This window comes from Ambystoma mexicanum, chromosome 9 (genome assembly GCF_040938575.1).
Source record: "Ambystoma mexicanum isolate Mex_15411 chromosome 9, UKY_AmexF1_1, whole genome shotgun sequence".
NCBI lineage: Eukaryota > Metazoa > Chordata > Amphibia > Caudata > Ambystomatidae > Ambystoma > Ambystoma mexicanum.
Window position 1 is genome coordinate 1492661834 of NC_090931.1, and position 16426 is coordinate 1492678259.

Sequence of the window (16426 nt, forward strand, 5' to 3'; positions counted from 1 at the left end):
ACTAGAAATTGTTGGCATCATATATAGTGATGCAATTCAAACATTTCAGCGAACTAAAATGTCATGTGAAACAATACAAAATCATCTGCATGTTTTCAATAATATGATCCGAACAAAGAAAACTGCATATCGAGCTGAACTAAGGAAACCCAATAAGCATCCTCCGAACCTCAGAATGGTATTCTCCAAAAAATTGTGTAATGATTATAGCAATTGGGTCAAGGGGCACAGATCCGCGCTGTACCAAAGAGATGGAGCTAAAATGCTGTATACTCTAGCCAGTAAGAACATCTCTAAAATGTGGTCAACAATTAACCAAACCATGGGACAGCATCAAATTGTCACGCAGACCACTGCGGTTAGTATGCAAGAGTGGGTAACACACTTCAGTCAACTTTACGCTGCCCCTAAGGAATGCCCTAACCTAGAAGTAGCAGAGACACCTGTCATCTTTATTCTGCCCCTTGACGAGTTTGAGATTATTAACCTAATCAAAACTGCCAGTAAATCAAAAGCTGTTGGGCCGGATGGCTTGTCCAACTTTGTCATGCAAATGCATCGGAGTTATGGGCTAAGAGCCAAACACTACCACGCACATTGACTGAAGCGATAACAGTTCCTATCTATAAAAAGGGTGATCGTCAATCGCCAGTGAGTTATCGCCCAATCTCACTGTTGGATGCTCTGGGAAAAATATTCTGTAGAATAATACTCAAGGAACTGAAGGTATGGGCTGAAGAAAACTTGTTACTAGATCCATTCCAAGCGGGTTTCGTGAAGGGCCTGGGCACCATTTCTAACATATTTGCACTTTCTATGATCCAAGCCCATCAATTATCACAGAAACAATCACTTTATCTAGGATTCGTTGATTTCAGAGCCGCGCTTCTGACAAAATTAAGAAAACATAATTGTCCCTCCTCTCTACTAGCATTAATTACCCTTTTTCACACTAATACATCATGCGTGTGCGAGTTTCGTTAGATGGCATGTTTACACCGCGAACTGCCACGCACAGAGGCCTGAAGCGAGGCTGTGCCTTAGCTTCATTTCTGTTCAATTTTTACATTTTGGATATCGGTGATCATCTCAAAGATTGTGTGGGAGATCCCCCAAAAATTGGAACACAGCAAGCACCATACCTGCTTTACTCGGACGATCTGGTCCTCCTGTCAAAGACACCGATGGGGCTATAAAACATACTGGATCGACTAGATGCGTATGCCCAAGCAAACAATCTTAGTATCAACAATTTGAAGACTCAAATTCTTAACTGTGATCCCAGTCGAGGATCTAAAGCACACAGATATGAATGGCATCTGCAGCGGCACAAACTAGCAAATACATGCCTATATAAATATCTAGGAGTGTCAATCCAACATAATAAAACATCGATGCAATATACGTGCAAATTGAAAACCAAGTTACAATGTGGTGTCTCAATCTAAGATACTAATCAAAAAATTTGGCAAGTTTTCAATGAAACACATTATTATGTATTACAAAATGAAAGTCACTCCAATATTGTTATATGGCATTGAAGCCACCCTGCCAAAAGAACGTACGTTTTGGGCCCGTATAGAGGCGTCTTATTGGAAACAAGTCTTATAACTACCAAATTGTACGCCACTTGCGATAATTAGTTAGGAATTAAGACTCACCTCACTCAACTCGCACGTATTTTGGAAGCAGTGTGCCTACTTTCGCAAGTCCCTGGAAAATTTAAGTAAACCATCCATATTGCAAATCACAGCCCATAATCTGCTCACATCGAAAAGCAAATACCCTCTAAAATGGTGTGAGCACACTATGGATGTTTTAAGCAATGCAGGCATCACTATTCAATTACTGATGGAAAATCCCGACCAACAAAACTAAAATATTCCAACACGATTGGGCGGAAAACTTCACGAAATGCTCGTCACATAAAGATTTTGATATCTATTTGTTTTGAACTAAGAGACATGGGATAACAGCTGATTATTTAGTCAAATATCCATGCATGGTGTTCTGCAGGGAATATATGAGATTTAGACTTAATCTGTGGGAAACTCGTGACGTTCTATTTCAGAGAAAAGTTATACTCCGTGAGCAAAATTACTGCCGATACTGTTTAAACATCACCCCGACAGAAATTTTGAAACATCTATTAGTTGACTGTGAGGCAATAAATAGCATAAGAAGCAGATGCTTCAAGGGTAAAGTAGTGTTTTAGAATCATCTAACACAATCAGAAACATGGCAAATGCTATTCTCTAATCCTAGAATTACAATACAAATTGCAATTGTCCAATTTTTGAATACTGTTCTACCACCCTTAATGTGCAACAAACTCTGCTATGATTTTGATTAATGATTTGATTGATTAGAAAAAATAGGAAACATGACCTTTTATCTAACCTCTATTTTTGTTGAGGAATATACGATATTGAAGACGTTTGGGAATGAAATCAGTCCTTTAACCCTTTTGAATATTTGTTTTGTATATATTTGTATAATTTGTGTATGAATATGATGTTATTTTTATTGTAAATAAGTTAAATTACTGTAATGAAATATTCATTTGTAATTGTAAGAATAATTTGAAAAGTTGATATATCAACTAACCAAATATTTTTTTTAAAAAGCATGCACCACATAATAATAAAATGCCCAGCTCTAAGCGAGAAAAGAAACTTAGCTGTAGGATGGTTCATACAGAATCAAACAATACTCTCGCCTGAAGATCGTTGGGTACTTATTTTAGCTGGGAAAGAATAAAACTGATATATGCAGTAGTTTCATACTGGAACAATATCATGGAGCGCCCACAGACGGGCTGAGAAACAAGAAAGAAAGAAATGAACTTCCTAAATGGAATAGTATTGGGCATATTGCGCAATATTTTATAAAATTGGTGAAAGAAAGAAAGAGATATAAGATAATCAGACAAAATGAAAGGTTTGAAAGGCAAACCAAAACATTTAAAAAAAAAAAAAAAAGTGGTTAACAAGAATTCAGCTACCACTACTGCTAATACTGCTCCTATAAATCTAGATGTAGTGGCAAGTAACCATACCAAAAATAAAGTATTTTACAAAATATGTTCCGCCAGAGTCCTTCAGAATCTTATAAAAACAGGAGAGAAATCATGCACAATCCTCAAAACCTACCGTAGAAAATTTGTCTTAGAAGCTCTCATAGACCGTGCAATCCTTCTCAAGAGGAAGTTATTTACTTTAGTGTTAAACAAAATGAAACCACTAACAAAACTAACTACTTAATTACAAAAGAGACTTCTCAATAAACGGATTGTCAACAAAAATAACTTCTTAAATATCTGTGGAGGTGAATGGAGTCACACCACGAGCACAGAACCATATTTCAATGAAGAAGCGTACAAACAAAAGCAAACAAACACAATTGCCATACATAGCAGTGGACGAGGGTATGAAAAGCTTAATGATACCATAATGAAACAATAAACGCTGCTTACAAAAATATCCCCAGAAAACTCAGTATCGCCTCTTCATCAGACTGAACCAAAACGTCCAGGGCACAAATGGCCGTGCATGTCAATGTGTAACATTGACAAAAAAATCTTTCAAATCTTTACACCAGTTCCTCAATCAATATGTAAAAGGCAAAGACAAATTCAAAATGAAACTTCTACAAAATATGGATACCTGTCTAGTACGCAAACACACAGGACTACAAGGACATTCATTAGCCTCCATTTCAAGACCTAACTGCAAAAGCACCTTCCATCATATCAAAATGATAAACACATCATTCAACTATAAGAAATCTAGTCCATAAACTGTACTATGCTAAATGTCCAGCTTAAGCATTAGACAATTTAAATAACAATCTTCTACATGGTACAGCCAAAGACCTACTCGAAGAAATAGAGCATATCCAGAGAAAATATTTTGGAAGTGAAAGCCACTTACAAAATGCAATAGCTTTACAACAGACTAGGAACAATTCTACAAATGGTGACCTTCTACTACACACATACAAAAAAGAAATACTAAAATTTAAAAGTACAACCGCTGAAGTACCAAACCATGTGTGTGTGTGTGTGTGTGTGTGTGTGTGTGTGTGCTGCCGCAGAACATTTTATAAAAGTAACACAAAAACTGTAGACATAACATACAAAATATAAGACAATGAACATTCGAAATGGTTTGAATTAGCTATCTACCTCATACAAATACGAAATAAATGACCCCTTAATACTTTGCAGTTACTGCACTGCAAAACTTGACAACAACCAAACGCCTTCACGTGCTATCACAAATAACTTAGAATTATTCCCACTACCAAAACCCTTGCACAACTCAATTTATATGAGAGTATCATAATTCAACCAGTGCATCCATTTCAAGCAATAATACGCCTTCAACCAAAAACAGCAAAATTACCTCCCTCAGAATTAGTGAAAGGCATTCGTGGCAAAGTAGTTTATTTACCATTAGATCTGAAAGACAATGTACACACTCTAGGAGTGCAACGTCCAATAGAGCATTCTTTAATTGTCTTACTAAATGGTGTACCTACAAAAGAGTAAAGAAATTAGCAACAACTCGTAGACTTACATAAAGCTAGACAAACCTTACACTATCTAAAAGACAATAATGAATACTACAAAGAAATGAATATTGAAGAAAACCTGAGGGAAACAACTGAAATAATTCAAGAGTCACCAGAAACTGGTCAATTTGAACTTCTAGATCCTGCTACAGTATTCAATATTTTACACCATTATACAATTCATCCATTACACTCTAAAGACACCATAGATGATGCACTAGAAACATACCAAATGCGACAAACCAAAAGATCACCAATCAGCATATGGGAAAAAAGTATAGAAGCACATGCTTTTTTTTATTTTTTAATATGCTAAATCCAGCAACTAATTGTCTCACGTTGCGTCGATGTTTGGTAGAATCGAATCCATGAAGTTAATGGTTGCACAAGTTAGTTGGGTGTTTATGCCTGAAATTAAGTAGCTCCACCAATCCTGCATATTTCCGTTTTTTGGCACGAATCGTGCCAGATGCAAAGAGCGTTGGGCAACGATTTCTGGGCACTCTGTTATCAAATGTTTACTCGTTTCCACGTCTTTTGAACAAAACCGGCAGATATTACTCAATGTCATTGGATCTGTACTTTGCGTCAGAACCTCACGAGTTTTATAGAGGTTTAGACATAATCTTAGAAATTGATTTCTATGGTGTCGAGAAGGAAATTTCACAAGGTATCTTGGCAAATCTCCGAGCCTGTTTGATGGCAATCCCAGATCTATTGACGAAGTTAAAGCACTTTGTTTATTCGTATTTGTTATCCAGTTCCATTGGTGGAACTTTTTTTTCGCTACCTCCGGAGTCGACAATAACAAGTTCATGTTGATGTTGGCGTCAAGTAGGATTGCCTTCAGTTTTACTTCCCATTGATTTAATAGGCCGGCTGACGGATCATTGGTTTTTTCATTTAGGATCTCATAAGCTTTTTCTGGTGGTGATCGACGCATTTTCCGAAGCGCTGAAAGCGACTTCCAAACCACTAGATTGTGTAGCGAATCTAGGCCCAGTTCATATCTAATTGCAACCATTGATAGACATTGAGGTAATTTCAAGACTTTTCGCCAGAAAAACCCCTCAATTTGAGTCCAAAAGTCCGCATTTATGTTCCACCTAGCCTCACTTCCAAATGTAACTGCAGTAGATACTTTTTGCATGTAAAAGATTATTATAGGTTGCAGAGTGAATTTGCCATGTTTAGCATGCAGTTTCGATCCTTGTTGTGCGAACATCTTCATGCGGGATAAGACATCAAAGGTCCAGCTCCATTCTCTGATTGAGGTGTTGAACAACACTTCCAGGTAACAAATTGCTTCGGTTTTCGTTAGAGCTTCATTATTCACTTTCCAATTGAACACTGACTTCTTTGCCTGCGTCATTTGGCCAAAGGCAATAACTTTTGATTTCTTGACGTTTATTGCCAGGTGATTTTGAGTTAAGTAAACTTGTAAGGCTGTCAGGAGTCTTTTGAGGCCAATTTCGGTGGAATCAAGTAAGACTATGTCGTCAGCATAGATTAACCAGCTTGGATGTTTGCCATCCGCCTTCGGTGGTGGAAATGACCTTGTTTGTGACAAAGCTGCTGGTAGGTCTGAGATGAGCAATTTAAATAGTAATGCAGCTAACGGGCAGCCCTGTTTCACACCTTTTGTTGTTACAATTTCATCTGTTAAGTCTCCTTTTGCGTTCGTGCGCACACGAATGGTGGTGTTCGAATGGAGTGCCATTAAGGGCGACAGTAATTGCGATGGGCAACCCCAGGCCTTGAGTTTTGCCCATAGCAGTTGTCGATTGACGGTGTCCAAGACCTGTTTAAGGTCAACGAACGCAAGAAACCACCTTTTCTTGCGATTCAAGGCATCCAGCTTTACCAGGTTAAGAAGCAATAGGTTTAATTCCACTCCCACTCCTTTTGTGAAGCCAGTTTGCCTTTCGTCGATCAGTTTTGCTTCTTCAGCCCATCTTGCAAGCTTTTATTGTAAAAACGTGGCAAACATTTTGCCCGTAGTATCGAGCAGGGCAATAGGACGGTAGTTTGCCAGATCTTCACGGTTTCCTTTTTTAAACACTGGTACAATCACTGCTGATGTCCACTAAGCCGGAAGAGTTAGTGTTGCTGCTATTCGATCAAATAGGGCTTTGATAAAGTTTGCCCATTTTTTTCTATTTGCTTTTAGCATTAAATTTGATATGCCATCCGGGCCCCCCGCCCTTGAGTTCTTCAACTTTCTGATAGCGTTTTCAATGTCTTCTGCAGTTTGGATAATGTTCCATTTGCTGCTTTCCAGCAGCATTGGTCCAATTACGTCAGCATCCAAGGATGTGAATACAGACGTGTAATGTTTTACCCAACTTGCTGCAGACACACCATTTGATGATGCGAACACTTGTTTTAAATGGCCGTTGTTAATTAATTCCCAGATGTTTTGGCTGTCTTTTTGCGTTATTAAACGCAGCATTTGTTCTGCTTGATCTTGGTCTCGGATGCAGTTAAATGATTTTAGCCAGTTTCGGTAACGTAATTGTCTCATCACAATTAGTACGCTTGCATTTGCATCGGCTAGTTTTGTCACGGATGGCACTCTGTTAAGAGTGGCACAGGACACCCAAGAAGGGTTTGGGTGGTTGTGCCGAAGTAAGGTGGACAGATAAGTACACACACAGCTAAAAGTAAAGATAACGAAGAGTAGGCAAGTGTAGCAAGGAAATAAGGTACAACAGAATGGATTCCCTCTTGGGGTGTATACAGATATAGGAAAAGAGTATTACGCAGACCTTAGGAAAAACTCTAGCCTTCTGCACAGTTTGCCATAACAGAGGCCCACGCTGTTTGCTCATGGCTTGGAACAACAGTTATGAAGCTATGAAATGAAGGGAAAGCCATATAACAGGATTGGATAGGGATAAAGAACAGAGGGTTGAAAACAAGGAAGAAGGCAAGGGAGCAGCAGTAAGGAAACAGGGGCACTGCAATAACTGAAAGTAAATAATGTAGGTAAACTGTTGTGGATAGCAGAGGACGGTAGGATACAAGGTTGAGAGCTCAGAGGAGCAGGAAAGCAATGAGCAAGCCCAAAGGAGCAGGGCTGTAAGGAAGGGAGCCCAGAGGGAAAGGGCTCAGGGCAGCGGAGTAAAGCAGGCTGCACAGCAAGGAGCCCAGAAGGGCCGGGCAGCAAGGAGTGAGCCCAGGGGAGCAGGGCCACTGGCTGAAGAAGGCTGCAAAGGACTGTAGAGGACTGCTAGGCTGAGAACCCAACGGACAAAGGCTGTAGGTAGCAAGCAGCGGAGCGTGATCGGCTGCAAGGTAGGAAGCCCCAAGGACAAGGGCTGTTGGCAGCGGAGAGAAGCAGGCTGCGCGGCAAGGAGCCAGAAGGACTGGGCAGCAAGGAGTAAGCCCAGAGGAGCAGGGCCGCTGACTGTAGAAGGCTGCAAAGGACTGTAGAGGGCTGCTAGGCTGGAAGCCCAGCGGATGAAGGCTGTAGATTGAAGGCAGCGGAGCGTGAACGGCTGCAAGGCAGGAGCCTGGAAGACAAGGGCGGAAGGTAGCAGCTGAGCGTGATCGGCTGCAAGGCAGAAGCCCGGAAGGGCAAAGGCGGAGGCTGGGAAGCAGCAGAGCGTGATCGGCTGCAAGGCAGGAGCCCAGAAGAACAAAGGTGGAGGCTGGAAAGCAGCAGAGCGTGATCGGCTGCAAAGCAGAGAGCCCGGCAGGGCACTGGATCCAAAGCAGGAGTAAGGAGGAACCGCATACAAAGATCTGTAGCTCGAAGCAAAAAGGTGCTGGAAAGACTCTTAATGCAAGAGACTGAGCCCTGCAGGCAGCAGCTTTTATACCGCCCCGCCCAGCACAGAGGCAGGCTAATTGGTTGCACCTGAATCAGCACACCTGCATACAATCTGCCTCCCCCCTCTCTGTTCCTGAGCTGGTGGAAGCAGAGCTGATCCCTAGGGCTTCTGGGGATTGTAGTTCTGAAGATTACGAATAGGAATGGCCAGGAATAGATAGTTCTAGCCAAGTGCCTTGTGGTAAGTGTAGTTTGTTGGGAAAAATAGAAAAGCACCAAAGTCTCGCAAATTCGAAACAAGGTCCAAAAAGTGAACAACGGTTGATCCAAGAGTTCTCCGCAGATAAATGAATAATAATTAGTCCATATTGATCGCCAGTGAATGCGCCCATGGCGCAGGCATGACAAGTTTCTTCAACCGCCGAATGTCCTTTTTTAGCGGCTTCTTGGCTTCAGATAGTTCTTCGCTGAAAGAATGTTTGTTTTTTGTCACTTTGATGTTATGCCTGTTTGAAGATGAGGAAAATTGCAACGACAGTGGTGCGTAATTATTCTCATTACCCAACTTGTTTTCATGAATAAAGTCAGCGGTCAGGATGTCAATCTGATGGCTGTTTATCTTGAGTCGGTTTTGCGCACTGTTTATAGTTAAAGATGTTTTGTATCTTGACTGGGTGCTTTGATTTTTCAGCTCCCAGAATACCGTCAGGGCATCGTGATCGCTCTTGGGCGATTTTGTTGTAGTCAGCTTCGAAATGTAACCGTGTAGACTTTCGGACACCCAAATGTAGTCTAAGGTTTTACTCAGTTGTCCTCTGTGCCAGGTGTCGGCAGCGGGGATGTCGCCCTTATTGCAGCCATTCAACATCGTGCAATGGCGCAAGCTTAGTTCGTACTCCCATTTGTGACCACGATCGGCTGATTCAGAGAGGTTTTTAGACCGATTCCCTGTGATGCGTGTGTTGTCTTGGTTGGAACATGGATAATTCAGGTCCCCGCATATCAGGACGAGAGGGTCGTCAAACTGCACAAAACTGGCATCTATTATCGCCATGATTGATGATAGATACTCAGATTCTGAAATCATTGCAGGGTTCCAGTAAGTGTTTATTATCAGAAAGTATGTTTTCTTTTTAAATTGCACTTCACATGTAGATTCTAAGGTTATGGCTTGCACGAACAAATTGGGGTTTGAAATGTTTATCACGGCCCATTCAAATGTATTTTTTATTAGCGTAAGTAGCCCTGAAAAAGGTCGGCCAAATAGATTTTTCCCCGCAGCATTTAGAGCCACGGAATATCCGTCACAGACAGGTAAAACACGGAGCCATGTTTCTTGCAGGCAAATTATTGGGCTTCTTAGATCCGCCGCTGATCCTGGTTGAAACAGATGTGTGAATCCTCTTGTGTTCCATGAAGTTAACAGTTGGGTCACACATTGTGACCCTTCGTTGTCCTAATCTCTCTTAGTCTGGTTATTTGTGTTAAATGAGAACGATGGCTGCTCTCTGACCTGATTCCACAAATCGTCTCTTTTCGATTTGTTAGAGCCGGTGGTTTTGGAATCATTTGAGTTGACAATATTGGGTGATGACTGATCTTCACATGTCGTTAGATCGAAGCCAAAAAACAATAGGTCATCTTTGGCATCGAGCAGTGGTTTTGCTACGTGTCTTGATTTCATGTGAAGAATGACCCAGTCGGTCCTGCGTTCTGATTTATACTCTATGATCGCTATATCATCAGACAATATGCTGCATAGTGCTGGGACATAGTGTAGCAGCTTCATTATATTGACACGATTCAGATTTACATCATTTTTTTTCCTCAAGGATATTTTCCAATTCCAATTTCCACCATCGTGATTTTGATTGCCCAGTTAATCGTTTTTTTGAGTTGGACTTTAGCTGAGCATTTTTCGTTAAGTGAGCTGATGTTTGTTTCGGATTAATCTTCAATGCAGGAGACTCTACTGCTTTTGATGTTATTTTTTTTTGAAGTTTTTGAATACTGGGCCATATTGGTCACTGACGACGGTCTTTCTTTTTGTTTATCCTTGGGTCTTATGGATACCTGAGGCTTGAAAAGATGTTCAGTTGGCTTCCGCGCCGCATAGTCGGCTTGGAGGTCTAACCGGGGCCAGGGACATTCGTCGCCCAAAGTGACGAAAGACGCTGAGGAGTCTTCGTCGTCAATTGAATAGGTAGAAAGGTCACACAGTTCGATTGAAGCACTTGAAGAGGGTATCTCTGAGACAATAGACTCTTCTCGTCTGCGCATAGCAGTTGAAATTGGTAAGCGATCTAATTCTTTAGTGGAAATGCATTTTTCTTTTGGCTTTTCCTTTCTGGGTTTCGTGTCACATCAGGGCGTGGAGGGGTTGTCAGATTTCTTATACATTTTTTTGCACCATTAGAACGTGACCTTTTCAGGAGAGGTTCATTTGTGCAAATATTCGTCTTTTTGTTAACATTTTGTGTTCCTTTTTGAGTTGATTTATTTGCTTTTGCGATTTGTATTGATTTGGCAGGACCAGAAAAGATGCCAAACGAGACATTTTGAATTGCTCCTGCTCCTTTTGCAATTTGAGGTCTTAGCGGTGTCGGCTCTTCCGCCTGATCGGCAACTGGTTTATGAGTGTTATCTGAGATCTCTGCGTTGGAAAGTGATAGTTGTGGATCTCCTTTTGTGGATTGTGGTAACACCACTACTGATTTGTCTGCCACAACTGGTTGTATGATTGTTGATTTCAATTTTGTATTCATTTTATTGTTCAATTCCGTAGATTGCGTTAGCGGAACCTTATTCACGGTGGCGGCCGCTGGCAAAGGGCCAGAATTTAACTGTTGAGTCCCTGGACAACAGCATGGGGCAGCAGTTTTTGAAGCTTTACCGTTAACCGATGTGTGCCTCATCCATTTTACTGCATCTAGTAGCCCCTCCATTAGAGAGTTGTTTTGAAAGTGGTGACGTGCGGCGAGGTCACTCAGCCGCTCTTGCCATCTTAAGGTTTGTTCGGCCTCATGAATCAATTGCGTCTGTAAGGACTCATTGACTGCTTCAAATTTTTCCATCTTTGTTTTTATGCATATAATGAGTGCAGTCTGATCTTTAAAAGACTCATGAGGAGATTCGTACATCTTTAGGAACGGAAGAAGAGCTGTCGAGGAAGCCGCTAGAAAGTTGTTGAAAATTTGCATTGCAGCGGCAGAGGGGAGACTGGGTTTGGATTTAACTCCTGAGTTTTCTTCCAAGGATGAAGGTGTGTTATTTAGAGTCTCTGACTGTAGATCACTACAAGTGGATAAATTTTCTGTTGTGGCACAAATGTTCTCTTTTAGTAATTGTGCTGAGTTCGCGCGTGCATCCAGAGCTTTTGGCGTACTAGCTTGTTTCTTTCCGGTTTGAGATAGATATAGCTTTGAATTGGGTGTTTGCAGTGAGGAAACTGCGGGATCACACCTAGCTCTTCCAACGAAGGGCATTGTATGCGGATTTGATCTATTTTTTGGAGAGGTAGAAAGGCTGTAATCTAGTCGCGTCACGTTTCGTGGTCTGTCATTTTTTTTGCTAGTATTTTGCGGTTTTTTGAGTGTTCGCAAAGGGGCTGTAGGCTCAAGGTCACCGGTTGATGTGCTCAAAAGCCGGTAGGCATCGGCAGTCTGCTGGTGCATTGAGCACCTTTTCTCAGAATTATTTTGAAGCTGCATAGATTCTGGGCCTGTGAGCGTCGGAGAGAGTGTGAGTTCAACTGTCTTAGTCACCTGCCGCTCATCAACATCAGCTTCCAATTTGTTATCAGTCTCAACTCTGGTGTTGAAAGATTTGTTTTGCAGCTCAGTTTCCTCGTCGCATTGTGAAGCTTCCATTAATTCAGCGTCAGTGAATTCAAATGGAGAGGAGAACTCGTCGACGGTCTCGGCTGTTAGTAACGACTGCTCAATAAGTGTTTTTGCCAGAGGTGGAGATGCGGTTGAAGGTCATCAGGAAATCAGGGGTAAGTCTTTTAAGGTGAGTAGACGCGTTTGGGGGAAAAGTTCGGGGCTGCGAGTGGCTTCTAGGCGGATTGAGAGTATGGAACCTTCCGCTGATTCCACTTGATGGGCAACCAGCCCATTTTCTGGCAAAGTTGCCACAGCGGCGTCTGATTTGTGAGCTGCATTTGCGGGTTGCGCAGGTGATATGTCCTGTAAGGTAAGCAACGAGTGGTTCGTGTCCGCCATACCGGTCGTTCCCGTAATCACGGCTGTTTGCTCTCCCACTGCTGCTGATGATGGAGTTGTCTTGGTAACAGAGATTATGATTTCGGCAGTGTTATGCAGTGCAAGATTAGCCGTAACAGATAGTGGTGGTACTTGGGGGTCACAAGAAACAGTTGGCAAGAGCTTACTGCTCGGCTTGCTTACCTTTGGTTTCTTGAGTGTTGAAGACGAGCCCTCGGGCTTGAGGGCAGTCCAAGGGTTTTGCATCCAGCGCTGCTGAATAGTTTTGCGCCTTAAGGCAGGGCCGCCATGTCTCGATTGAGCAGTCATTGTCTGCGCGGTAGCAGGCAGCCTGGCAGCCAGTCGCGGACTAACTCTGCGCACAACGCTGACTCAGACTCTTAATACTACGGCCTCACTGCGCCAAACAGCCGCACAACAGCCAGCGCCCTTTACCCCGTTGGGCTTGACGCCGCAAGGGTGAGTTGTGCTCCTCTATATGCCGGCAGTGAGTCATGTGTCCTGTCACGTGAGCGCGACCACGCTCCGCCTCCTCCAGGAAGCGAGCGTGAGGTCTTGGGCGCTGAGGGCTGGTTTTCCACCAGCAGCAGGCAGCGGGTATCAGGTAGGCAATGAGCCAATGTCCGGCAAATGTCCAGCAGATGTCCAGTGAAGGACGTGCTTTTCCTCTACTCTTTCACAATGGGAAAGGAGGAAGGTACGATGATAGACCCACTCAGATAACAGCATCAGAATACCGCTTGTTACGAATGTATTCTAAAGATCCCAGATTTAGACAAAATGTGGAATACATATTCCACCTACTCTTTAAAGTGAACTAGCAACTCTATGTTATGGAGTTGCACACACATTGAAATCAGGTACCCATTTTCAAAATATGCCAGCTACGCAATTACTACAAAAAGTGCAAGAAAAAGATGAGGTTTTATAATCAAGCATTACAAATCTGTTAGTAAACATGCGTGGTACTAAAGAGTACTGGTTCTGACGTCACGGAGATGTACGTTGTATGATAAGAAACCTTGGCCCACCCACTTGGTTTGTTACATTAAGTTGTGCAGAATATGCATGGGGAGATTTACATGATTTCCTATGCATATCAAACAAAAACAAAACAAACATAGATATACTAACACCTGGAGAACTTTGCTCTCTAGATCCTGTTAATGTTTCAAGATATTTCCATCATCGCTTCATTGCTATGCTACACTTTATTTGAATTACAGTTACAGCAACAGGTCAAGTAAACAACTTCATGTCTTCAGTTAGACATAGTGTTAAAGGTAAATCACCTAAGAACACATATTACATAATAAGAACAGAAGAAGCAAAATATATCATTGATTACAATGCAATCATTGCCCTCTTATGGAATGCAAACATAGATGTGCAGTACTTTGCAGACAATTCCACTGCAGTTGCACGATATGTTACAGCCTACTTAACCAAAGCAGAAAAAACAGAGGTTCAAGACCTCTTGGACGACCTATCATCGGACAAAACACTGTCTCAGAAATTGTACAGTTTAGGCATAAAAATGCTCTCTCATAGAGAATGTGGCTGCTATGAAGCTGCAGATTGTATAACCGGTACTGCTTTGTATGCAAAATCTGGAAATATAGTATGGCTAAGTCTTGGTACTGCTAAATCTAGAAAAAGAGTTCTCAAATCATACAACGACATAGAAACAATAGCCAAAAATGATCCCAGCAGCCAAGACATTTTGAAAAACAATTTACTAGACACATAACTACCCAAACAGGAGTACCACTTTGGAAATCATGTTTCTATACCACATAGCCCAAAACTTCACATACAAAAATAATATAAAACCATATGAAAATAAAGGTAGATGCGGAGTGAAAAATTGTGAAGGCAGTTTAGTGAAACTTACCAAACAAAGCTTAATTAATCATATCAAATTGTCATTAAAAACTCCTCAACATAACGAACTATATTACATGGCCCTGCTACAACTTTTTAAACCATGGAGAAAAGAAGAGTTACTAGATATCTATGACTCCTATAAAGACGCTTTCAAAGCAAATGAAAGCACTATAACCGATGTAAACTTTACACAATACAAAACAATGTTGCACAATGAACAGCAACACAAAGAACTTCAGGCCCAACTAGATAAGGAAACTCCCAACAGTAGTCAACCTTCTGTAGCAGGAAGCCAAGAACCACTGGGAGAGCCACTAATAGCAAATGAAGCAGAATTAGCTATGACAGAAGTAGAAAACACCATGTGTCACTATGAAGAAGATACAGAAGACTTAACTGTACTGCAATAAAAACTGAACAATGAGCAGCGTAGCATTTTTCAAGAAGTAACAAAAGAAATTGCACATGGTGTACAACATGAAAATAAAGAATGTACCTGCCAAATTTACAAACCTATACTACTGTACGTCAGTGGTCAAGCTGGTTCAGGCAAAACATTCTTAATCAAAATATCATCAGCAAGTTCCTTCAACAATTGACAAACAACAAACTGTCAGCTGTTGTACCTGCCCCCACAGGTTTAGCTGCCTACAACATAGGTGGTGTCACTTTACACCGATTACTACTCCTTCCAGTAGAACACCAAAACGAATTAGAATATTACAAACTTTCTACAGAAGCTGCAATGGAACTACGCATAGTGTTAAAACAAATGCTACTAATAGATGAAGTGAGCATGGTCTCCAACCTATTGTTGGCTTTGATTCACCTCAGATTACAAGAAGTACTCAAAACAAACTACGAAGAGCTCTTTGGAGGAAAAGACATTATTGTTTTCGGAGATCTTCTTCAATTGACACCAGTGAAAGGTGATCCTATTTCTAAAACCTTAGGACACAAACTCTGCCGTAAAACTGTTGGCAGCATAGGAAATGTCAACCTTTGGCAACATTTCCAATACAGAGAATTAACAGAAAAGATGCGCCAGTCTGCAGACCTCACATATGCGAACATTTTTAAAAGTATTTGTCACAATCTCATCCACACGTAGAGCTCATGGGGGAAACAAGGTGAGCGTTACAGTATTAGAGTTGGTGAACTACCTCAAGAAGCACAATCAATATTAAAAACCTGGCACATCCATGCACTGTATGGCCATAACTCATGTGCTACTGATGTCATGGAAAAATTAGCACACAGAAATGTCAATTGTATGTCCTTGATGCCATCTCTTGCAAGCTGTTCAAAATTCAATGAAACAATGTTGAAAAAAGAAATGCAACCAATAATTGAAATTTGCTCCACAGACAAACTGGACGTACATGATATGACACTACCCATGTGCCAACAAGCCACAACAAGACTAAATACCTTAGAAAACTCTATCTACAACACAGCTGGTTTGGAGAAAATATTAAAATTATCTTTAAACTGTAGAGTAATGCTTAAATGTAACCTTGACGTGGAGCAAGGACTAGTTAATGGAGCACTTGGTACAGTTGTTGGCTTTCAAACATACCCATGTGACAAAAACATTCAGTTTGTCAATATTCTCTTTGACAATGTATCAGAAGTAGAAAGGATAGGACTCTCAACAGCTCGATTCCTTCTTTCCAAAGACATGTATGTATGCAGAGAGCAATTTTCTCTAACTCTAGCATACACAGTCACTATTCACAAATCACAAGGTCTTACCCTAGATAGAGCATTGATAGATTTTGGGAACACAGTCTTTAAAGAATGCATGGGCTATGTAGCACTATCACGCTTACGTACACTTGACGGTCTATTTCTAATCAACTTTGATGCAAGTAAAGTAAACACTGATATTCCTTGCATTTTAGAATACAATAAACTACGTTCACTGTACACCCCCATCTAAAAACCTATCCTGTTCCACAAAAAG